The 27,156-nt window shown below is 43.9% G+C and overlaps 1 long non-coding RNA gene across 2 annotated transcripts in view; it reads left to right on the top strand.

Annotated features, from left to right (window-relative positions):
- Positions 1-26,600, top strand: part of LOC134927796 (uncharacterized) — a 54,766-nt gene extending 28,166 nt beyond the window's left edge. Inside the window, exons 2-5 of one of the 2 annotated variants that reach the window (XR_010177734.1) lie at positions 13,545-13,677; positions 13,862-14,030; positions 25,640-25,694; positions 26,441-26,600. This is a non-coding gene — a long non-coding RNA (uncharacterized LOC134927796). The remainder of the gene's footprint in view (positions 1-13,544; positions 13,678-13,861; positions 14,031-25,639; positions 25,695-26,440) is intronic. The other variant, XR_010177733.1, reaches the window with a different exon arrangement.
- Positions 26,601-27,156: the final 556 nt, after the last annotated feature.

Below are 27,156 nucleotides of genomic sequence, written 5' to 3'. Positions count from 1 at the left end.
ACCCTGAGACATATGTACTGTCGATTCCACTTCACTACCGACAGCTTATTCAACACTCAAGAGCGCTGATACCTCTAGTGTCTACACGATCACAGTTCTACAAAGAGTGAGATGTCACACTAAAATTTAGTTGCAAAGAAAGTTTATATATTCTCCCCGTACTTGCGTGGGTCTCCTCCGGGTACTCCGGTTTCCTCCCACAATCCAAAAATATATTGGTAGGTTAATTGGCTCCCAACAAAATTAACACTAGCGTGAATGTGTCTGTGTGTACATGTGATAGGGGATATAGATTGTAAGCTCCACTGGGGCAGGGACTGATGTGAATGGCCAAATATTTTCTGTAAAGCTCTGCGGAATATGTGAGCACTATATAAATAACTGCTAATAATAATAATAATAATAATAATAAAATAATAAAAGATCACAATCCCATAGGGTAAATGATGGTGATTGTGACAAAATGTGATAGACAAAAACACAACACATGAAGATATAAAACAGTAAGTGGAAAAAGGACCAATACACTTCCAAAACGAAATTGTAAAAGTTAAAACCATATGTTTCACCACAAGGTAGACCAACTCAAACTGACTGGAAAGGGGGGAAAAGAAAAAAATATTTTTAATTCAAAGGCATGGATGGGTGTCAGACCAGAAAATAGTTCTAAATAACGGGATCCACTTTCATAAATATTCACAATTAGGCCACACTCACATCTTCCAAGGAGATTTCCTGGTAGGACCGAAAATGTTTAGGACAATAAGTTGAGTATGCCTTAATCAAAATTAAAATCACTATTTAATCTGCTACAATAGTCTGGAGAGTGCCCCCATGTTTGTTTTTCTATGTTTGAATACCCCTATTGGGTATTGTGTGGACACCCCAGCAGTTGAAATCCCCTTGGAAGATGTGAGTATGGCCTGATTGTGAATATAGGATAGAGACTGAACTTATGCTCCATGGTCAGTTCTTATCGGAATACCATAGATCTAAAAGAATACGCTGGGGGTTCTGGGTGAATAATACTCCCAGGAGACCGGCGTTCAGCATACCAACGGTGAGATCCTGGCGGCAGTATGCCGGTGTGGGGGCGAGTGCAATAAGCCCCTTGCGGTCTTGTTGGCGAGCGCAGCAAGCTACAGGTTCTATTCCCACCCGATGGGTGTCGTGGACACCCACAAGTGGGAATAGTCCCTGCTAGTCTGCATACTGAATGTCGGTATTGTAAGCATTCAGGATGTAGAGGGACCTGGCCGCCAGCCACATAACTACATCCCATCTTGATAGATCACTAGTTTATTACAAAAGAACTATATACTCTACGTCTGAACCTATACCCAAGGTTGCAGGCCCAATTAGAAGTCTGGGTAAGAGACTTGTCCTCTAATGGACTAAACTGGTTCTAAGGGGTCTGTTCATGAAGCAGTGAAAAGTGTGGAGAAGTGAGCCAGTGGAGAAGTTGCCCATGGCAACCAATCAGCATTTAAGTAACATTAATAATTTGCATACTGTACAATTGTATGGCGCAGCAGATTGGTTGCCATGAGCAACTTCTACACATGCTCACTTCTTCACACTTTTCACTGCTTCATGAATAGACCCCTAAATGAATTATGGAGATATCATTCCAATAAGGAGCATTGGTTATTGCTGTAAATAAAAAGTCTGTCCTTCTGATTGTTAATCAATCTTAGAATCTCCCCTAAGATGTACACCAACATACGTAGGCTTTATTAAAAATCAAGGTATGTTTTACTAAGAATTGGATGTAAACCTCCAGCATCTATATTTCCCTTTCATTGTAAGGGCTTTGGCTCATTGTAAGGGCTTGTATTTTAAAGTGTTGCTTGGATTTGTAAGTGTATGTGAGTTGGTAACAGCAAAAGGAGCTGTAAGCCGAGTGAAAAGAAGGTGCAGTGAGCTGGAACAACTGCAACTGCTAAATGGATTATCAGTGCCGCAGGAGAGAGTACTACGGCTGCATAAAAGTGAAGGACCAAGAACCGCACAAAGATAGATAAGTATAAGCCAGATTAATTATTGTATAAGTGAGATTGTTTGTCTTCTACTTTTTCTTTTTGCTTCTTTTTCTTTGAGAGTAACAGGGAGTTAGACCTTACAAACAATATGGGAGGAGCTGTGATTGGGGACCTCACTCAGTGCATATCGTGCAAGATGTATGCACCCCTGGAGCTAACGCGCCAGTGTGATTACATCTGCACGAGGTGTGTGCGAACGGTTGCCCTGGAAGCCCAGGTAACTGATCTAGAGCAAACCGTTACGCAACTGAGGGAGATTCACAATCTCGAGCGAAGTTTAGACAGAATGGTGGAGGAGTTGTGGGAGGGGTCACTGGTAGAATAGGATGATGATCAGGTAGCCAGCTGGGTCACAGTTAGAAGGAAGAAAAAAAGGGGGAGGCTCGACATCTCCGAACTATCAAACCCGAACAAATTTGCCCAACTGGACGAGGAATCGGAGGACGATAGTAAAGAAATGACGGTGCCGGAGGAGACTGCTCCCTCTAGCATCCAGAGGAGCGGTCCCTCTGGCGCAGTTGGGATAAAAGATAGTGAGGTACCTAGTCAGATGGTGGTGGTAGGGGATTCTATCATCAGGAAGGCAGATAGGGCAATCTGCTACCGGGACCGTGATCGCCGTACAGTCTGTTGTCTCCCGGGTGCTCGGGTACGGCACATCGCGGACCGGGTAGATAAATTGTTGGGAGGGGCTGGGAAAGACCCGGCGGTCTTGGTGACCTTAATGACCTTATTGACTTCAAGGAACTTCGGAATACTATCTCTTAGAATACCTTCCAATACTTTCCCCACTATAGATGTAAGACTAACTGGTCTATAATTACCTGGTTCAGCTTTACTTCCCTTTTTGAATATAGGCACTACTTCCGCTATACACCAGTCTTTGGGAACCATACCTGATACAAAGTTAGCGGAAGGTGGGATGTCCTTAAGAAAGACTATAGGGACTTAGGAAAGAAACTTAAGGCAAGGACATCTAAGGTAATATTCTCAGAAATATTACCCATACCACGCGCTAGTCCAGGGAGGCAGAGGGAAATTAGGGAGGTAAATGTGTGGCTTAGGGATTGGTGCAGGAAAGAGGGGTTTGTGTTCCTGGAACACTGGGCGGACTTCTCAGTCAGGTGCCATCTCTTTTGTCCTGACTGATTGCACCTTACTGAGGAGGGGGCAGCGGTGCTGGGGGGAAGGATGGTTAGAAGGTTGGAGGAGATTTTAAACTAGGAGCCTGGGGGGAGGGTTTAGTTAGAAACTACGGGTCATGCAGTGAGAATAGTGGGGATGGCGGTAGTAAACGAAATGGGGAGAAGTTGGGGGGAGGGTAAGAGCAGGCGGTAAGGTTAGTAACATGGGTACTAAAAGAGATTTTACCAAAGCGCTAACCAATGACGATTACAGGTCATCATTGCTACACAAGGTGAAAGATGTCCCTAACGCAAGGGAAAATACTTATCTTAGTTGTATGTATGTAAAGGCTAGAAACATTACTGGTAGAAGGGCGAACTAGAAATACTTGCAGCAAGCAAACAGTATGATATTATAGGCATTACTGAAACTTGGTGGGACGAATCTCATGATTGGACAGTCAATCTAGAGGGCTATACACTGTTTAGGAGAGATAGACTAAATTAAAAGGGTGGAGGGGTGTGTCTTTACATAAAGCCATTTTTAAAACCTGATATACGGGAAGATATTCAGGAGGGGACTGTTGACACTGTCAAGACATTATGGGTAGAAATTGCATGTGGGGAAAAAGGAATAAAAAAGTTAGTATTGGGTGTATGCTATAGGCCGCCTGGTATCAACGTATCTGATGAGGAATTGTTACTAAAGCAAATTGAAAGAGCAGCAGGAGTAGGAGACATAGTAGTGATGGGAGATTTTAACTATCCAGAGATAAACTGGAAAAACGATTCATGTGATACTGCTAGGGGCAATATGTTTTTAAACACATATGATAACTACTTAGTTCAACTAATTGAGGAACCAACTAGGTACAATGCAATCTTAGACCTGGTATTAACAAACAATGGGGATTTGGTATCAGGTATTATAGTAGGGGAACCCATAGGAAACAGCGACCACAATATGGTCACATTCAATATCAGTTTTCATAAACAGCCCTATACTGGCTCAACTAGGACTCTAAACTTTAGCAAAGCGAATTTTGAAAAGATGAGGATATTTTTCAGGGATATTGAATGGGAAGGTTTGTTTTTAGGAAAAAATACTACGGAGAAATGGGAGGTACTAAAATTCCTGCTAGCTAAAAATACACTCAAATTTATTCCTACGAGCAGCAAAAAAAGGAATAAAAATCATAAACTGATGTGGCTTAACAAAAAGATAAAGGAATTTATGGGCAAGAAAAGGCGAGCATTTAAAAAATACAAATCTGACGGGGAAGCAGAGTCATTTCAGCACTATAAGGAATGTAACAAAATTTGCAAAAAGGAAATAAGAGCGGCTAAAGTAGAAACTGAAAAACTACTAGCAAAGGAAAGCAAAGCGAATCCCCCAAAAATTCTTTCAATACATTAATAGCAAGAGATTAAAGAAGGAGAGTGTAGGCCCTTTAAAAGACAAGTTGGGAGTCTTAAGCAAAAATGGTAATGACATTGCGTACACACTAAATTAGTTTTTTTCAACAGTGTTTACTAGAGAGGACCCAATTCAGGGACTAACACATAATCTCAATAATGAGAATATCCCACTGATAGGTACTTATTTAAGCGAGGAAGTAGTCTGTGACCGATTAAAACATTTAAAGATTAATAAATCACCAGGTTCCGATGGTATTCACCCAAGGGTTCTAATAGAGCTTCACTCTGAACTTGCAAAACCGCTATTTTTGATCTTTAAGGATTCAGTAATATCAGGTATGGTTCCCAAAGACTAGCATATAGCGGAAGTAGTGCCTATATTCAAAAAGGGAAGTAAAGCTGAACCAGGTAATTATAGACCAGTTAGTCTTACATCTATAGTGGGGAAAGTATTGGAAGGTATTCTAAGAGATAGTATTCAGAAGTTCCTTGAAGTCAATAAGGTCATTAAAAGGAATCAACATGGGTTTATGAAGGACAGATCCTGTCAAACCAACTTACTTGGCTTTTATGAAACAGTAAGCGCAAACCTAGATCAGGGTAAAGAGGTGGATGTAATCTTTTTAGATTTTGCCAAAGCATTTGACACTGTACCACACATGAGACTTATCTACAAGCTACAAGAATCAGGGCTAGGAAGCAGAATATGCACTTGGGTCAAAAACTGGTTAGATAATAGGGAGCAGCGCGTTGTGGTTAATGGATCTTTTTCAACTTGGACTGAAGTGCTAAGTGGTGTGCCACAAGGCTCAGTATTAGGACCACTGTTGTTCAATATTTTCATTAACGACCTAACAGAAGGTCTAGAGAGCATGGTGTCAATTTTTGCAGATGATACCAAATTGTGTAAAGTTATAAATGTGGAGGGGGATGCTGAGTCGCTTCAGAACGACTTAGTTAAATTAGAAGCTTGGGCAGCAAAATGGAGAATGCGCTTCAATACAGACAAGTATAAGGTAATGCACTGTGGTAACAAGAACAAAAATAACACCTACCTACTAAATGGGGTAAAATTAGGGGATTCTGTACTGGAAAAGGACTTAGGTGTCCTCATAGATAGCAAACTAAGCAGTAGTACCCAAAGTAGGACTGCAGCAAAGAAGGCTAATAAGATATTAGCATGCATAAAACTGGGAATTGATGCTAGGGACGAGAGTATTATACTCCCGTTATATAACTAACTTGTAAGGCCACACCTTGAATACTGTGTACAATTCTGGGCACCTTACTACAAAAAGGATATCCTGGAGCTAGAAAAGGTTCAAAGGCAGGCGACCAAACTAATTAAGCGAATGGAGACGCTGGAATATGAGGAAAGGCTTGCAAGACTAGACATGTTTACACTGGAAAAGAGGAGATTAAGAGGGAACATGATCAACATTTACAAATATATAAGGGGACAATATACAGATCTTGCGCAGGACCTGTTTTTGGTTAGATCAACACAGAGAACTCGTGGACACTCGCTCAGGTTAGAGGAGAGATTCCGCACAATACGGCGTAAAGGCTTTTTTACGGTAAGGACGATACGTGTTTGGAATTCCCTGCCTGAGGGAGTTGTAATGGCCGACTCAGTCAACACCTTTAAGAATGGGTTAGATAAATTCCTAATGGATAAGGATATCCAGGGTTTCGGGGCATAGTCACGCACTATGGTTATTATTAAAAAGAGGGGTAAAACGTAACGGCAGTCATCAACTTCAGTCAAAATTTATACAAAATAATCGTGCATAGGAGACCACAAATAGGTTGAACTCGATGGACAATTGTCTTTTTTCAACCTTAGATACTATGTTACTATGTTACTATATATTGCTCACTTTCCTGTTAATTTTAAACATTCCAGCTAAGACATGATGTTGTTCCATTATTGTTTTATTTACAATAACAATGAATGTATTCAGTGTGTGTTACTAAATTCATGTTACAGGGAACCACCATCCCTGTTTTTTGGGGGGCAAGCAGACGCCCTATAGGTCCTAGGGAGTGTCAGTACTATTGTATATATAAGGTTATATTATATATTTATGGTTATTTATCATTGGTATCAACACAAGTGGCGCAGTATTATCTCTTTTTCCATATATATATATATATATATATATATATCGATTTGTAATGTCCGCACTCACAGCAGTTAATAGTCACCATCGGGGTGCTCCTCAAGAAAGCCCAAATACGGACATCCACATATACCAAATGTATATCCAGACCATAGATCCAGAATAGAGGGCACTCACCAGTCCAGCTTCAACACTATGAGTTGATTCTGATGTACCAATAAAACTTTTTTATTGAAGCTGGACTGGTGAGTGCCCTCTATTCTGGATCAATGGTCTGGATATACATTTGGTATATATATATATATATATATATATATATATATATTTATACATACAGTGGGGCAAAAAAGTATTTGGCCAGCCACCGATTGTGCAAGTTGACCCACTTAAAAAGATGAGAGAGGTCTGTAATTTCCATCATAGGAACACTTCAACTGCGAGAGACAGAATCTGAAAAAAAAAACCTAGGAAATCACATTGTATGATTTTGAAACAATTTATTTGTATATTCTTGTGGAAAATAGATATTTGGAAAATCAAAATGTTTAACTCAGTACTTTGTAATATAACCTCGGTTGGCAATTACAGAGGTCAAACGTTTCCTGTAGTTCTTGACCAGGTTTCCACACACTGTAGCAGGTATTTTGGCCCACTCTTCCATGCAGATCTTCTCTCGATCTGTCCTGTTTTGGGGCTGTTGCTGGGCAACACAGACTTTCAACTCCCTCCACAGATTTTCTATTGGGTTGAGGTCTGGAGACTGGCTAGGCCACTCCAGGACCTTGAAATGCTTCTTACGGAGCCACTCCTTAGTTGCCCGGGCGGTGTGTTTCGGGTCATTGTCATGCTGGAAGACCCAGCAACGTTCCATCTTCAATGCTCTTACTGAGGGAAGGAGGTTTTTGCCCAAAATCTCACAATACATGGCCCAATTCATCCGCTCCTTAATATGGATCAGTTGTCCTGTCCCCTTTGCAGAAAAGCAGCCCCAAAGCATGATGCTTCCACCCCCATGCTTCACAGTGGGTATGGTGTTCTTGGGATGCCATTCATCATTCTTCTCCCTCCAAACACGACGAGTGGAGTTTATACCAAAAAGTTCGCTTTTGCTCTCATCTGACCACATTACATTCTCCTAATCCTCCTCTGGATCATCGAGATGGTTACTCGCAAACTTTAGACGGGCATGGACATGTTATGGCTTAAGCAGAGGGACCTTTCGGGTGCTGCAGGATTTCAATCCATGACAATGTACTGTGTTACTAATGGTAACCTTTGTGATTGTGGTTCCAGCTCTCTTGAGGTCATTGACCAGGTCCCTGTGTGTAGTTCTGGGCTGATTCCTCACCGTTCTCAAGATCATTGATACCCCACGAGGTGAGATCTTACATGGAGCCCCAGGTCGAGGGAGATTGTCAGTGATCTTGTAATTCTTCCATTTTTTAATAATTGCGCCAACAGTTGATCTCTTCTCACCAAGCTTCTAGCCTATTGTCGAGTAGCTCATCCCAGCCTGTGCAGCTCTACAATTTTGTTCCTGGTGTCCTTAGACAGCTCTCTGGTCTTGGCCATGGTGGAGAGGTAGCAGTTTGGACAGTTTAAGGGTGTGGACAGGTGTCTTTTATAGAGATAACCAGATCAAACAGGTGCCATTAATACAGGTAACGAGTGGAGGATAGAAGAGCTTCTTAAGTAACAAGTCTGTGAGAGCCAGAAATCTTGCTGCTTGGTAGGTGTCCAAAAATGTATTTTCCGCAAGAATATACAAGTAAATTGTTTAAAAATCATACAATGTGATTTCCTGGGGGGGGGGTTTCAGATTCTGTCTCTCACAGTTGAAGTGTACCTATGATGGAAATTACAGACCTCTCTCATCTTTTTAAGTGGGTCAACTAGCACAATCGGTGACTGTCCACATACTTTTTTGCCCCACTGTATATATATATATATATATATATACAGGTTGAGTATCCCTTATCCAAAACGCTTGGGACCAGAGGTATTTTGGATATCGGATTTTTCCGTATTTTGGAATAATTGCATACCATAATGAGATATCATGGCGATGGGACCCATGTCTAAGCACAGAATGCATTTATGTTTCATACACACCTTATACACACAGTTTGAAGGTAATTTTAGCCAATATTTTTAATAACTTTGTGCACTAAAAAAAGTGTGTGTACATTCACACAATTCATTTATGTTTCATATACACCTTATACACACAGCCTGAAGTTCATTTAATACAATATTTTTAATAACTTTGTGTATTAAACAAAGTTTGAGTACATTGAGCCACAGAAAACAAAGATTTCACTATCTCACTCTCACTCAAAAAAGTCTGTATTTCGGAATATTCCGTATTTCGGAATATTTGGATATGGGATACTCAACCTGTATATATATATATATATATATATATATATATAAATAAAGCATCGGTCCGGCACTCCTCGATAAATAAACTGCTGCGCTGGTGCCCTCACATGTACTGCTTGTACAATAATATATTTACCACCGTGCGGCACTCAGCTTGCTGAAACAAAGACTCTGGAAACCAGTTGAATTTAAACAACGTTTCAGTGCGCGCAAGCACTATCGTCAGGTTTATAAAGTTCAAAAAAGCAAATTACATACCTTATATACCTATACACCCGTGATTCATGCTGCACCTGGAGCCGAGGTAAACCTCCTCCTTTCCGGCGGACCTTGATGACCTCATTTTCAAGTGACACCCATCACCATAGCAACAAGTAAACATGTAACAACGGTTCTAAAAAATATAATCATGCTTATAATAATGTAACAAGACATCTATCCAACATGTATAAGCTCCATATACATTTAAGAAAACTTTTGTCCAAAACAACTATAGCTCAGATATTCATTTAACCCCCGAGGGGCTAACACATCTAAACGATGGATCCATTGAACCTCTGGTTGTAACAATAACCGATTCCGGTCCCCACCTCTAATTGGTTTCTTAACCCAATCGATCATGCGATATCGTATGCTTGCAATAGAATGTTTTAAATCTGCAAAGTGACGGGCCACTGGCTGCTCCGATTTTTTATCGCTTGCCAGTGCAGCCCTAATAGCAGACCTATGCATCGCCATGCGGTCTTTAAATCTTCCCTGGGTCTTTCCTATATACGAAAGACCACAGGGGCAGATTATTTGATAAACCACATAACTAGAATTACAGGTAAGATGGTGACGTATTGTGAATTTTTTACCTGTGTGGGGATGGTAAAAAGAATCCCCCGGTATTAGGAAACTACAAGTTGTACAACCGCATTTGAAACAACCAAAGCTTTTCTTAGAAAGAAAATGTGTTGGTTTATCCTGGTCACAATTGCCTATGTCTGCATGTACTAATAGATCTCTAAGGTTTTGTCCACATGTATAACATGGCATAGGGTCCGCATCTTTAAATGGTAATTGTGGATCTGATTTGATAACATGCCAATTATCCTTAATAATCGAGTTTACCTCTCTTGCTTGTGTATTAAACCGATTGACTATGGGTATCTTTTTGCTTCTCTCTTTAATTTTTTTTTTTTTTTTTAGCAGTGAGGTGCGGTCTATCTTTAAGACTCTTTCTTTAGTCTGTAATAACATCTCTTTAGAGTATCCCCTTACTACTAATTTACCAATTAAAACATCAATTAAGGGGATACTCTAAAGAGATGTCCGGCCACCCCCTCCCTCATCTCCTCTCCCGTTGTGTGTCCGGCCACCGCCCCCTGCCGCTGTGTGTCCGGCCCCCCTCCCCTCCCTCCCCATCTCTCCCGTTGTGTGCCCGGCCAACCTCCCCGCCACTGTGTGTCCGGCCACTCCTCCCTCCTCCCGCTGTGTGTCCGGCTCCGCTCGCCACCCCTGTCGGGATTCTGTGTTCGGGATTCCGGCGTCAGTATTTCGACCGCCGGGCTCCCATCCAGCGGGATTTAGTACTGATCCCCTGAGAGTCGATCCCCCGTCCAGTCCCGTGCCTGCGTGCCGCCCCCGTCCAGTCCCCTGCTTGCTTGTTGCCCCCTTCAGTACAGTCCCCTGTGCCCTGAGTGTTGCGTTCTCACCAGAGCACAAATCGCAGATCCGGACGGCGCTACTCAAAGAGGGGCGGCCAAGGGCAAAGGGAAAAACGCAAAGAAGCGTCTGTATGCCAAACGGAAATAGTTTTTAACCTCTCGGATCGTGTGTTTTCACCTGTGGAAAATAAGATTCTTTCCTTAGGTCTTAACTTTGTCCCTACTAACAAATTAAACCCATTTGAATAGCAGGTAGAACGTTTTAAATTGGAACGGCAGCTAAAACTCAGAGAACACTTTAATGCGCAGCTATCTACTGAAAAGGCGACCTTGGTGATTCCACCGATGTTAAAAAGCAAGTCTAAATTTGATCCGCCATCTCAAAATCAGGCGATCAAAACATTCTGCACGACAGTTGACCATCAAGTAGTCAAGAGTACTAAAGGCAATTATGGAGTATATTCTAATCTTTCCAAAACAGAGTGGGAAGCCCTCATACAGATGTCCAAATATGAGGATGTGGTGATTCGTCCGGCGGACAAGGGCGGGGCCATAGTGGTCCAAAACACTTCAGATTACATTAGAGAACTTTACCGGTTACTTGCAGATACAAGTACCTATTTAAAACTCTCTTCGGACCCCACGATTCAGTTCAAAGAAGAACTTGATACCATTTTGAAAGTTGCCTTAGAGGAGAACAGGCTTCACAAAACAGCATATGATGCATTAATCACTTCATTTCCAATAACACCCATCTTATATTCACTTCCCACATAAGGACAGTTTGTTCCCTCCAGCCCGCCCCATTATATCAGCACGGGGGTCGTTATTCCAGAACATTTCCATATATCTGGACTATTGGTTACAACCAAGCATCCAGGCAAGAACGACATGTTTAAAGGACAGTACCACATTACTTAACAGCTTATGTGCTATGGATCTTGTACCTGAAGGCTGTTTATTGGCTACGATCGATGTGTGTAATCTCTACACCTGCATCCCTCATACAGAGGGGTTACAGGCGGTGAGATCTCTCATTATCGACAATACCAATTATGAGGGACCTGATGTTGAGTTATTCTTACAACTGCTACAACTTACATTACAACGTAATTATTTTCTGTTTAATGGCAATTATTATTTACAGCTCCAGGGTTGCTCCATGGGGAGCAACGTTTCACCATCTTTTGCAAATGCTTTTATGCTTCAGGTAGAAGATGATTTATTTTTTTTCAAAAACTGAGATTAGTTCAAAAATGTTGGTTTATTTTCGTTATATAGATGATTTATTGCTGTTTTGGACAGGATCACAAGAATCATTGGAGAAAATTTTATCTGACCATAACCTGTCTCCCTCGCCGGTAAAATTCACATATAATATCCATTCAAGAATGGTTGATTATTAGATGTCCATATTGAGATTGTTGATCGTAAAATTGTTACAGACCTGTTTGTCAAACCTACTGACAGGAACAATATACTTTTGGCCTCTAGTCATCATCCAGTACCCTTACGGAAGGGACTTCCTTATTCTTTGATGCTACGCGCCAGACGGATCGTTAGCGATGAGAATAAAATTGAATCCACTTTGGATCATTTAGTTTCTAAATTCCTCGCTAGGGGATATCCATTGCATGAATTAAGGGCCACTAAACGTAAAGTGTTAGGGATACCACGTAATGCAACGTTGTGTCCATCTAATAAAAAGCCTGCCAAAGAAAGACTTATTTGGGTGAACAAGTTCAACACCCAGAGCAAGGCCATTAACAACAGTAAAAAAATTTGGCCGATCATCCAATCAGACAAACACCTATCCTCATTGTCAAACACCCGTCTTATGCCCGCATACAAACGGGAAAAAAATCTCCGTGACCACTTGGTTAAAACCAATGTACAATTTCCGTTGAAACATAGTGCCACTATGACATTTTTTTTAAATCCATCCAAACCCGGATGTTTCATGTGCTTAGGATGTACCACCTGCAGCCATATGATTCCTGGGGACACCTTTTGCCACCCATACACAGGGAAGCGGTTTAAAATTAAACATCGGGTAACGTGTTCAACCAAATTTGTGGTTTATTTATTAAGCTGCCCTTGCGGTCTCCACTATGTGGGGAAGACCGAATGTGCATTCAAGGAAAGAATGGCGGGACACCGCGTGTCCATTAGAGCAGCATTAGCCACAGGTCATAGCGACCAACCGGTTGCACGGCGCTTCCTTAATGCCAGGCACTCATTAGCAGTGTTGAAACATTGTATCATTGATCACATCCCCCCACTGATACGAGGTGGTAATCGTGGCTTACTATTGTTAAAAGCTGAAGCTAGGTGGATTTTTCACCTTGATACTTTGTCTCCCCGGGGGTTGAATGAACACTCTGGCCTTTCATGTTTCCTATAACAGTTGCACTTTAGTTTGTGAGTTACAATTGAGGTTCATCTGATTTTGATGGCAATGTCGTCCTTTGAGATATTACAAATAATTCTCTTTTTCCCAAATGCAGATAGCACTTGTTCTGTATAGGTAGGTCAGCTCACATACTGTAGAGGTTTTTTTTACAGGTGATGTGACACTAGTAGCTTATGATAGACCTCTATTTTATATAGACACCGAAAGAAAGGTGTATACAACGTTTGGTTTTATCTCCGCCTTACAGGCGCAATTTTGATGATATATTACTGTACTGTATCAAATTGGTTATCATTATGCTCTAATGTGCACAGTGTGACAGCATTTATTTAATGTTGATGTTCATGTCACATGCATTGTATTTTGTTTTTCACTTGGGTTTTTCTTTCTAGGTTGTTCACTTTTGATTGCCCTCAGTTGGGAATCTCCGTGACGCGCTGCAGGCGGGCAACCAGCGATGACGTCATTTCACTGAGCCGGGACGCCGGCCGCGGCCCGCCACGGACAGACCTGCGGGGTATATAGGTGAGTCACTGTTTGTATGTATCTTGTCCTGACGAAAAAGTTTTATTATAAACTTTGAAACGTTGACACGTTCAGGTTGATTCCTGTGGTTCTCTCTTCAAGCCGTGAGTGCCGCCTGAAACACATTTGATTTTATATATATATATATATATATATATATATAAATAAAACATTTTTTATATAGGGGTGTGAGGAGAACCACTGATCTGCAGTCATACAAGCAGTGCATGCTGACAGGAGTCGTCGAAGAACGCTTACAGCAGAGCCGGTGACAGGGCGCTCCTGGGATCACTCTAAAGAGGGAATGACCATCGGTGTACTCCTCCATGCCTGTTCCTGCTCCTTCTCACCAGGTGAGTGCTGCCCAGATTGTTACAAATCGCCCCCTGCACCCTGTGTGTCATCCCCTCCCCCATGTGTATGGCACCCCCAAACAGTCTCCTGCATGTCGCTCTCCCTGGTAGTCCCCTGCGCGTCTCCCCCACCCATACAGTGCCCTGTGTGTCACCTCCCCATACAGTCCCCTATGCCCTGCGTGTTGTCCCGTACAGTCCCCTGCATGTCACCCCCCCCAGTACAGTCCCTTGCACCCTGCATGCTGCCCCCCATACAGTCCCCTGCGCCCTCCTCTACGGTCCCCTGTGCTCTGTGTTTCGTCCCCTTCAGTACAGTCCCCTGCGTCCTACATGTCGCCCTCTTCGCCCTGCGTGTCCCTTTCCCCTGGTACTGACCTCTGCGCCCTGCATGTCGCTTTCCTCCAGTACTCTCCCCTGCGCCCTGCATGTCACCTCCCCGTACAGTCCCCTGCATGTCGCCCCCATTAAGTCCTCTGCTCCCTGTGTGTCATCCTCTGTACAATCCCCTGCTCCTTGCGTGTCGCTACCCACATAAAGTCCCCTGCGCCCTGCGTTACGCTCCTTCGTACAGTCCCTATGTGTTGCCTCGCCATACAGCCCTCTACGTGTTGGCTACCCCTGTGCCCTGTGTGTTGCCCCCCATACAGTTCCTTGCACCCTAGGTGTCGCTCCCCATACAGTCCCCTGCTCCCTGCGTGTCGTCCCCCCCTACACAGTTCCCTGCAGCCAGCGTGGCCCCCTTTTCAGTACAGTCCTCTGCACCCTGCATGTTGCTTTCTCCATGTCCTGTGCCCTGCACGTCGTTTTCCCCTGCACTGTTCCCTGCGTGCCACACCCCCCCCTTACATGTACAGTCCTCTGTGTCCTGAATGTCACTCTACCCCCGTACACTACCCTGTGTGTTGTCCCCCCACCCATACAGTACTCTGTACCCTGCCTGTCGCCCCCGTACAGTCCCCTGCATGTCGCTTTCACCCAGTCCTGTGCCCTGCGTGTCCCTTTCCTCTGGTACATTCCCCTGCGCCCTATGTGTGTCACCTCCACCGTACAGTCCGTTGCGCCCTTCATGTCGCCCACCCCTGTACAGTCAGCACCCTGCGTGTCAACCCCTTCAGTACAGTCACTTGCGCTCTGTGTCACCCCCTTTAGTACAGTCCCCTTCACACTGCGTGTTCCTTTCCTCCTGTACTGTCCCCTGCGCCCTGCATGTCACCCCCCCTGTACAGTACTCTGAGCCCTGAGTGTCACCTCCCATACAGTGCCCTGTGCTCTGCGTGTCACCTCCCCCGTATAGTCCCCATGTGCGACACCTGACACACACGTGTAGGTACGTGCGCGACACCTGACACAGACATGTAGGTACGCGCGCGACACCTGACACACACGTGTAGGTACGCGCGCGACACCTGACACACACGTGTACAGACACGCGCGACACCTTACACACGCGTACGTACACGCGCGACACCTGACACACACACTTGTGTACGTACACGCGTGACACCTTACACACACATGCGTGTACGTACACTTGTGACCCTAGACACACACACGCGTGTACTTACACGTGTGGCACCTGTCACACAGGAGCGACACCTGACACACACGTGTAGGTACACGCGCGACACCTGACACACACGCGCAACACCTGACACACACACACGCGCGTGCGACACCTGACACACACGCGCGCGCGACACCTGACACACACGTTTAGGTACGCACGCGGCACCTGACACACACGTGTAGGTACGCGCACGGCTCCTGACACACACGTGTACAGACACGCGCGACACCTGACACACGCGTACGTACACGTGTGACACCTGACACGCGTACGTACACGTGCGACACCTGACACACACACACTTGTGTACGTACACGCGCGACACCTTACACACACACACATGTGTACGTACACGCGTGACACTAGACACACACACCCGCATGTACGTACACGTGTGACCCTAGACACACACACGCGTGTACGTACGTACGTGTGACACCTGACACACGTGCGACACCTGACACACACGTGTACGTTCACGCGCGACACCTGACACACGCACACACAAGTGTGTGTGTCAGGTGTCGCGAGTGTATGTACGCATGTGTGTAAGGTGTCGCGCATGTCTGTACACGTGTGTGTCAGGTGCCGCGCGCGTACCTACAAGTGTGTGTCAGGTGCCGCGCGTGTACGTACTCGTGTGTGTCAGGTGTCGCGCGTTTACCTACACGTGTGTCAGGTGTCGCGCGTGTACCTACACGTGTGTGTCAGGTGTCGCGCGTGTACCTACACGTGTGTGTCAGGTGTCGCGCCTGTACCTACACGTGTGTGTCAGGTGTCGCGCGTGTGCCAACACGTGTGTGTCAAATGTCGTGCGTGTGCCAACACGTGTGTGTCAGGTGTTGCGCGTGTACCAAGACGTGTGTGTCAGGTGTCGCGCGTGTACCTACACGTGTGTGTCAGGTGTCGCGCGTGACACACATGCGTACAAACACGCGTGACACCTGACACACACGCATACGTACACGCGCGACACCTGACACTCACGCGTACGTACACGCGCGACACCTGACACACACGCGTACGTACACGCGCGACACCTTACACACATGCATACGAACACGCGCGACACCTTACACACACGCGTACGTACACGCGCGACACCTTACACACACGCATACGAACACGCGCTACACCTGACACACACGCGTACGAACATGCGCGACACCAGGCACACACACGTACGAACACGCGCGACACCTGGCACACACGCGTACGAACACGCGCAATACCTGGCACACACGCGTACGTATGCACGTGACACCTGACACACATGCGTACGTACGCGCGTGACACCTGGCAGGCACGCGTACGTCCGCGACACCTGGCACACACGCATACGTACGTGCGCGACACCTGGCACACACGCGTAGGTACGCACGCGACACTTGACACACACGCGTAGGTACGCGCGCGACACCTGACACACACGCGTAGGTACGCGCGCGACACATGTCACACACGCGTAGGTACACGCGCGACACCTGACACACACGCGTAGGTACGCGCGCGACACCTGACACACACGCGTAGGTACGCGCACGATACCTGACACACACGCGTAAGTACACGCGCGACACCTGATACACACTCGTAGGTACACGCGCGACACCTGACGCACACGCGTAGGTACACGCGCGACACCTGACACACACGCTTAGGTACACGCGCGACAAGTTGGTAGAAGATGACATTAAAGAAATTCCAGAAAAAGTTACAACAGCAGGAAAATGGAATTTAAGCATTAAAGAAAAGAAAGCATTGAAGAATCTCAAAGAAAATGACAAAATTGTCATCAAAGAAGCGGACAAAGGGGGGGGATTGTCATTTTAGACAAGGATAAATATGATGCAGAGTGTGTCAAGTTGCTTACAGACACCCATACCTATCAAAAACTACAAAAAAAACCAATGGAGGAGTATAAGGTGAAGTTGGAGAAGATTTTAAAAGAAGCATTGATCAAAGGTATTCTCAGCAAAGAGGAATTTAAATACATATATCCTGAATACCCTAAAGTGGCAGTGTTTTATCATCTACCCAAAATCCACAAGGATAAAAAAGTTCCCCCAGGAAGACCGATTGTTGCGGGGATCCAGTCACTAACCTCACAATTGTCCTGTTACATTGATGTCTTCTTGAAAAAACTGGTCAACACCCAACGAAGCTATATCAAAGACACTGTACATATTCTGGACATTCTAAATGGAATAACATGGGAAGAAAACTGCCTATTAGCCACGTGCGATGTGAAGTCTTTATATACATCCATTCAACACGATCAAGGAATGAAAAATGTTGAGAAAATCATCATGACCGAATCTGAGATGAAGAAGGATCAAATTGAGTTCATCATGGGGGGCATCAAATTCACACTCGAACACAATTTCTTCTGGTATGGGGGCAATTACTATAAACAAATTCAAGGGACCGCTATGGGTACAAATTTTGCACCCTCATATGCGAATCTCTTTCTTGCCCAGTGGGAAAACGAATATATATGGAACAATAACATATATCTTCCATATCTTGCCCTATGGGCAAGATATATAGACGATGTGCTCATCATTTGGAGGGGTACGAAAGAAAGCTTAGAACAGTTCATTAAGACTATTAATGATAATTCATACAATCTGGAATTCACATATGAAGCGAGTGACACCAATATCAACTTTCTGGATTTAACCATCTTTATTGAAGGAAATAAGATTGAAACCAAAACATATAGAAAAGATGTAGACTGTAATAGTTTCTTGAATTTTAAAAGTAACCACCACCCCAAATGGCTATCCAATGTCCCAAAAGGTCAGATGAAAAGACTAAGAAGGAACTGTTCCAAAAAGGAGGACTACGATACACAAGTGCAGGTTCTGATGGAGCAATTCGAGGAGAAACACTATATCAGGGGTGATCTTGAAAAAAGTAAAAACGAGGTGGAGAAGGTAGATAGAACGAACCTCCTTCAATATAAAGATAAAAATACAAAGAAGAAACAGGAGGTTATGTTCTTAACAGGTTATTCTAGTCAACGAAAACTTCTAGAAGAGAGTATTTATAAACATTGGCACATCCTCACTGCAGATGATGATCTTAAAGAAATTTTGCCTACAAAACCAAAAATTATATACAAAAGAGCACCAAATTTAAAAACAAGCTTGGTCAGGAGTTACTATAAAAACAATAACAGAAGAGGAGAAACCTGGCTGAAAGAAATGAAGTCTGGGTTTTACAAATGCAACAACTGTATCGTATGTAAGAAAACTAAAAAGATTACGACAAAATGTGTAGATAAATATACGTCCAGGAGTACAGGTAAAGAATACAGCATAAAAGATAAAATCACATGCAATTCAAAAGGTGTGATTTACCTGGTGACATGCCCATGCGGGCTACAATATGTAGGAAAAACTTTCCGAAGTCTATATATTAGGATCAATGAGCATCTAAATAATATCAGGACCAATAAAGAAAATCATAGTATCCCTGAACATTTTATGAAGATGCACAATAGTGACCCTACAGGATTAGAGTTCATTGGAATCAAACTAATAGAAAAATCATGGAGAGGAGGGGATTGGGATAACACACTCCTAAAAGAAGAAGCAAGAACCATTTTTGAACTGGAAACTTTAATACCTAAGGATCTAAATATAGAATGGGACCTTCTGCCTTTCCTAAAAGAATAGAATAGGACCAAAGGGTTGAGATTTTATGGGATATAGGATGATTTTACTATAGATAGATTATTAGGTCTTATATTATATATCCCCCCCTGCCCCCCCCCCCTTTTTTTTATCATTTTTGATCATTTTATCATTTTTAAAAATCCCAGGGGTTTAAATCACTGTCCGTGTGTGTGTGTGTGTGTGTTCTGTGTTTTGTGTTCAACTATTAGTGTACAATAACACATCATACACTTGGAGTTCATTGTGTGTAATTGCTCCTCTAGATAAATAGGAGCAACTAAAATCATGGCAAACTAATATGGAGTATATATGTACACATAAGAAATAAATCTCACTATGCATGATACTACAGGAATATGCATATGAAGGAGAGGATTTAAAACTCAAATAAGTGCTGTCTTTCATGACAAAAGAGCCCTGTATGAGGAGCAGACCGAGGGAGAAGTGAAGTTAACACACATAATGACGTCCGGTTCCCATGACAACCAACAAACAGAAGACGTAGACGGAGACGTGGTTGCCCTGACAACAGATGCGCTCCAGTGAGAGGAAGGAAACGGAGTGAGACACGTCAGTACGCACGGTCTCCATAACAACGAGAAACTTATAGACGGAGGACGTGAACGGAGCGTCGGGTTATACACGCATGCGCAAAAGAAAGAAATTAGTCACCATGACAACGAACACACAGGATAGGATATAAGAACGGGGTGTTGGTATAGCTCAGCCATCCTGAGGAAGCCTGCGGTGTCAAGTGAAACTAGTTGATTGCGGAGCTATTGGATATGTCTGCCGGCAGACACCCGTTCTAGTAACTATCCTGCTATTTTGAAGTAAGTGCCTTATACACTTCTGGACATTTTTTGCTTAGGAGTTCAGGATTTTGGCCCAATGTGCTGATTTCCACTCTGAAAGGACTTTATAGCAATTAGCTGACATCAATCAAGATTTCTGGACTTATTCCTTATATGATAAGGGACTGTGATACAGCTACTGCATATATATACCTGCATTCACCTAAGGAATTCCTATTTATACAGTTACCATACATATATATGCCTACTTTCACCTGAGGGATATGAACTCTCATCCAGTGAATAAATCGCTATTTTAGCGTATCACTGGTATTCTTATATGTTAATTGTTGTGTGTATTTGTTTTGTGTATACCGGTATTAGGATCACTTTAGGGAAAAGTATATCCTTGGAAAAGTGTTTTTTCATGTTTTTTCATGTGTTAATAAAACATTATATTTTAACTTTCATTGATTTTATGAATATTATTGCTTGAGCCTATACTGCCACTAAGAATTATTATATACCTAATTATATTAGCGCTGGGAGAAATCTTCTTTTTTTCTTTCTATCAGTATCTTTGTGGGGATTGTGGATATCCTCATATATACTCCTAGCAGCTTTAATTGATTAGAAAAGGCAAACGAGCGCAATCCTCTATTCTTGCTTTTTTTCGACACGCGCGACACCTGACACACACGCGTAGGTATGCGCGCGGCACCTGACACACGCGTACGTACACGCACGACACCTGACACACACGTGTACGTACACGCGCGACACCTGACACACACACACCTGTACGTACACGCGCGACACCTGACACACACGTGTAGGTACACGCGCGGCACCTGACACACACGACACTTGACACACGCGTACGTACGCGCGCGACACCTGACACACACACTTGCGTACGTACACGCGTGACACCTTACACACACACTTGTGTACGTACACTTTTGACACTAGACACACACATGCGTGTACGTACACGTGTGACCCTAGACACACACACGCGTGTACTTACACGTGTAACACCTGTCACACACGTGTGACACCTGACCCACATGTGTCGTTCACACACGACACCTGACACACACGTGTACGTACACACGTGACACCTGACACACACACACGTGTACATACACGCGCGACACCTGACACACACACACACGTGACACCTGACACACACGTGTATGTACACGCGCGACACCTGACACACACATATATACGCGCGACACCTGACACATGTGACACCTGACACGCGTGAACGTACACGCGACACCTGACACACACACACGTGTACATACACGTGCGACACCTGACACACATATACGTACACGCGCGACACCTGACACACGTGTACGTACACGTGCGACACCTTACACACGTGTACGTACACGCGCGACACCTGACACACGTGTACGTACACGTGCGACACCTGACACACGTGTACGTACACGTGCGACACCTTACACACGTGTACGTACACGCGCGGCACCTGACATGTGTACGTACACGAGTGGCACCTGACACACGTGTACGTACACGCGCGGCACCTGACACACGTGTACGTACACGCGCGGCACCTGACACACGTGTACGTACACGCGCGGCACCTGACACACGTGTACGTACACGCGCGGCACCTGACACACGTGTACGTACACGCGCGGCACCTGACACACGTGTACGTACACGCGCGGCACCTGACACACACATATATACGCACGCCTCCTGAAACACACACATATATACGCGCGGCACCTGAAACACACACATATATACGCGCGGCAACTGAAACACACACATATATACGCGCGGCACCTGACAAACACACATATATACGCGCGGCACCTGAAACACACACATTATATACATGCAGCACCTGACAAACACACGTGTATAATATATATATATATATATTATACACAAGCACGGCACCTGACACACACACACGTACACACACGGCACCTCACACGTACACGCAATGCATTTCACACATGCCTCCAGCCTCAGTCATAGGCTGCTGCCGCCTACCCCCTCCCTGCATCATCCACAAAGGCAGCAAAGTATTTTGACCAAAGTTAAAAGAATATCAATTCTGTTTGGTAAATAAAATTATTTTTGCATTTTGCACAGAACAGTGATGTTATACGAACATTTTCATTAAACATTTAAAAAATTAAATGTTTATTCTTACAGTGAAATTTTTACATTTCTGAATTTAAAAAATAAATTTTAAAAAAGCTATGAAATTCCATAGACAAAAAAACTTACTGTTTCACATGTCCCATTAAGGCTTCTTAGACATGATCGAAATTTCAGAAACCTGTTGTAACTCTTCCACTCAAACTCCAAAAAGCAATGAAATTCCGATCATTAAGGCTGACGCCTTAATGGACGTGTTCCTTGCGCAATACAGATATGGTATGCCATCACAGCCTGTGGGTAAGTGCAGATTCAGCACTCTCACAGAGTGAGATTGCTGTCACTCACACAATGGTGGAGCTGCTAATTCACAGATTTGTGTGCTCATTGGAATACACACATGCAGTCTATGCAACTGAAGGTCTGAGCGGAAGACAAAGCTGCTCGGATGAGGTAAGAGTGTTGTTGATTGGAGGGAGAAGACAGAGCATTGTGGATGGGGGTGTGTGGATAGAGGGAAGACTAAGCAGCATTGATGGGGGTTGACAAAGAAACACGGGATAATTCAGACTGCAGCGATCGCAGTCTGAATTAGTTTGTGGGGTGCGAATGCGCAATGGCTGCATTAAGAAGCCTTAATGGGACATTGTCTATGGATATATAGATATATATATATATATATATATATATGAGAAATGGGGGGATGAGGGATAAATAGCGGTCAAGGTGTCAATTAATAAAATAAAAATTGCCGATATTATAATAAACTATTTATTACCATAAAAATGAGACATGAAAAAGGACATATATATAAAATGGGACAACAATACAATCACAGCTGAACTAAAAGCACTTAAAATGAATGTATAAAAACTACAGTAAGATCAAGTAAAACAGATTATCCTTATCTGAGTATGAGGTAAGTACAGGTCTTCTAACGCGTTTCGTCACTTGGACTTCATCACAGGGCTGGGGTAGAATGGGACTAGCTGACTATATATAGGGATAACAATCAGGGATCAATTGTGACATCACTTCCTGTTTGGGAATTAGCTGTTACCAAACTGCGCTTAAAAAACAGGTTGAAAACACTAAATGGTAACTTATGTAATGAGTATCATTCACAATGCCAGTGTAAAAAAACGATTGCTCCTTGGAGCTTAAAATACAGTGCTTGGTGTTGTACGGGCGGCCAGAGCGGTACTTCCGCCCCTCTTCCGGTATACAGGCGCGTCCGTGACTTCCGCCCAACTTCCAGTCCGTTACTGAGCATGCGCCCGTCGCGGGCTTGAAGAGCAGGACTGTAGAGAGTAGTAGTTTTCAGGTAGCGGCGGACATTTTATTGTAGACATCCATGGTATTAACAGTGTAGCGGCCATCTTTATGCGCCTTTGGGCATCGACCATAGTAGATAACGTTGACGGACTTGTATCATCATGACTGGTGGCAGCAGCTGTGGCATTAGTATGTGCCTCCTGCAATCTTCTCAATTGTTCGTTCTCTATATCTAGCCACAAACATGAACGAAGTGGGGTACATCACACACAGTGGCGTAACTCCCGGAGGCAATGGAGCCTTTTGCCGCCGGGCGTTAGCCACCAGGGGGGCACAGAGGAGCAGGACACTTCTGCAGTGAGCGGTAGCATACCTGCCGCTGCTGCAGTTGTGTGACAGCAGAGACCCGGGAGGCCGTGTGTTGAACCCCTCCGTCGCGAGCCTTAACAGAGCATTGGCCCATGTGACAGAGGGGAGGGGGGTTTTGCTATTGTGGCTGGGAGGCTCCCTCTTCAGCGCTGCTATCAGCGCCGCTGAGCGCGTGTGTTGGGTTGCTGGGAGCAGGAACTGAATGTTGCTGGCCGGGAGCTCAGATCTCTGAATGGAGTCATTGCTAGCGCGTGTGTCCTGTCTGATCCTAGGGTCAGTCTGGGGTCTGCACGCACGGATCTACAGCTCAGCCTTTTCTTTCTGAGGTTATAAGGATTTTGCCAGCCCCTTACCTCCTCAGGTCTTCACTCTCCGAGCTACATAGCGGTGGATTGGCTCCCAGTAACATCCTAGCAAAGTACTGAATGTTATACACAAAAGTACTCCCTGGCACATGTGGGTATATATAGCTTGTGTATATATATATATATATATATATACTGTGTATATGTATATATATATATATTTATGAGAGATATCTATCTATATATATACATACTTATATATACATAATATGTGTGTATTGGTATGTGTGTATTGAGATATATGTGTGTGTGTGTGTGTGTGTGTGTGTGTGTGTGTGTGTGTGTGTGTGTGTGTATGTATATATATATATATATATCACATTATAATGTGTCCGGCGCACCTTGATGTGTTTGGCCCGATGCTCCAGGCTCCCAAGTTTTTTTTTTTATTATATTGAGGGATATAGCATATGGCAGCGACAAATGCTGTTTCTGGAATATGGGGGTCAGTAATGCTGTCGGTAGTATATGGGAGTCACAGATGCTGTGTGTGTGTGTGTGTGTGGGGGGGGGGGGGGCACCACTGTTTATATCGCCTCCGGGCACCTGGTATGAACTTATGCCTCTGATCACACACCACAATTTGTACAAAAAAAATGACCAACTACAGTGTCAAAATATGTGTATGAGTCAGAAATAATAATTTAACACTGCGGTTCACTTCCACCTATAGTGTCATATAATACATGTATGAGTCAGAAATAATCATATAACACCGTGGTTCACTTTCTCCTACTGTATCACACAATACATGTATGAGAGAGAATATTACACTGCAGTCTGACTGGCAGTGTCACAGTACTTATGAAAATAAAAAAATTGGGTTACAGATTTTATTATTTTAATTTTACACTGGAGCAGAGTTAGTGGACAGACACAATAGCCCCTTGACAGACAGACACAGCAGCCCCTTGTTGGACACAGCAGCCCCTTGATGGACAACACAGCACCCCTTTATGTACAACAAAGCATCCCTGGGGACAGACCACCTACCTATACTGTCAATACATGTATGACTATACACTGTGGTCTGACCAGCAGTGTCACAGAAAAATAATAGTATAGTACACTGGTCTATAGCACAAAAATAAAAATATATTTTTTTTTTTAATTATTTATTTTAATTTATTTTTTTACACTGGGGCAAAGCACTCCTAGATTGACAGAGCACCCATGGATGGACACAGCAGCCCCTTGTCAGACATAGCAGCCCTTTATGTACAACAAAGCTCCATTGGAGATGGACCACCTTCAGTTTGTGTACCACCTACAGTGCCACAATACATGTATTATTAATTATTACACTGCAGTCTGACTGTATAGTACACTGAGGTAGAGCAAAAAAATAAATATTTATATATTTTTTTAAATTACATACAGTATTTTGCTGTTTTTGCAGAGCCTCCCTAGACTGATGGAGCACCACTGGATGGACAGAGCAGTCCCTTGTTAAGGTGGGTACACACTATTAGATATATCTGCAGATCAATTGATCTGCAGATATATCTATGTACGGATCGGGCAGTGTGCTGTGCATACACACAGCCCGATCCGTCGGGGGACTGACGTCATGAACTGGGCGGGCGGGCGCTCGCGCCCGCCCAGTTCACCTGTCAATCACCGCCGGCCGCCGCAGAATGTGTACGGGCGGTCGGCCGACCGCCCCGTACACACACAGCGACGTGCCAATATATCGTTAGATATATTGGCTGTCGGCTGTGCTGCGCGGCCGACGCGATACGTCTGTGAACGACGGAGTTCACAGACGTATCGCCCGTACACACTGGCCGACGGTCCCGCGATGTATCGGCCGTTCAAGAGAACGGCCGATACATCGACCAGTGTGTACGGGCCTTTAGACACAGCACCCCTTATGTACAATAAAGCACCCCTGGGGATTGACTACCTACAGTTGGGGTTCCACATTCCTACAGTGTCACAATATGTGTATGATTATTATTACACTGTGTTCAGAATGGCAGTGCCTCAGAAAAATAACGGTATAGTGCACTGGGCTGTAGCACAAATAAATAAATAAATATATATATATATATATATATATATATATATATATATATATATATATATATAATTATTATTATTATTATTATTATTATTATTACCTCTAGATGTAATGACTTATATGTATAGTTTATGTGCATTATTAAGTAGCAGTAACATGAGGTATTATATCTTTAAGAATCCATCAGCACTGAAGGAGATGTGACCAGGAACTAGGGAGGGAACGAGAATGGCAATGAGGAGATGTGATGTCTTGGTGTATCTTTAAAATGCAAGTATTGCTAACAAGTAATAAAATGCATAGTCAACATTCTTGATGCTTCATTGCTATAAAAAAAGGAAACATTAAAACATAACAACATAAAAATCATTTGATGCCAAATGTAATTACTTTGGTCATTTGGGGCACTGTTTTCACCATGTGTACTCCCCATCCAAAACTGGAAAATACTCTAGTTTGATATGTTTGAACAAGATGCTTAACATTGCACCCAACCTACTTCTACGTTAGAGATCGAAATTGAATAGGAAGAACTGGCCCAACGAAGGTGAACAAATTAGAGATGAGCTGGTCCGGTTTCCTGAGAATCGGACTCACCTGAACATAGGGGATCCAAGGTGATCCGAGCCACACTGCCTACTGATGGATCTTGAGGTTTTGCCTTGGACAGCAGTCCCATTGAATTGAATGTTCTGACCGCTGATTGGATGAGAAAGCCAACTGTCACAGCTCTCAGCCAAATAGTGCTTGCCCATAGAGTTCAATATGCACAGCATTAAAGATACCGGTCCCCACCAATCTCTCCAACTGAGAACACTGCCGTGCCAACACCACCGTTACCCTCGCACAGAAGACACAACCATCACTGTGTACTACAAACACCGCCAGCACCC

This window comes from Pseudophryne corroboree, chromosome 5 (assembly GCF_028390025.1).
Source record: "Pseudophryne corroboree isolate aPseCor3 chromosome 5, aPseCor3.hap2, whole genome shotgun sequence".
Lineage (NCBI taxonomy): Eukaryota > Metazoa > Chordata > Amphibia > Anura > Myobatrachidae > Pseudophryne > Pseudophryne corroboree.
The sequence above is the reverse complement of the archived record's forward strand: the minus strand, read 5'-3'. Positions and strand labels throughout refer to the sequence as shown.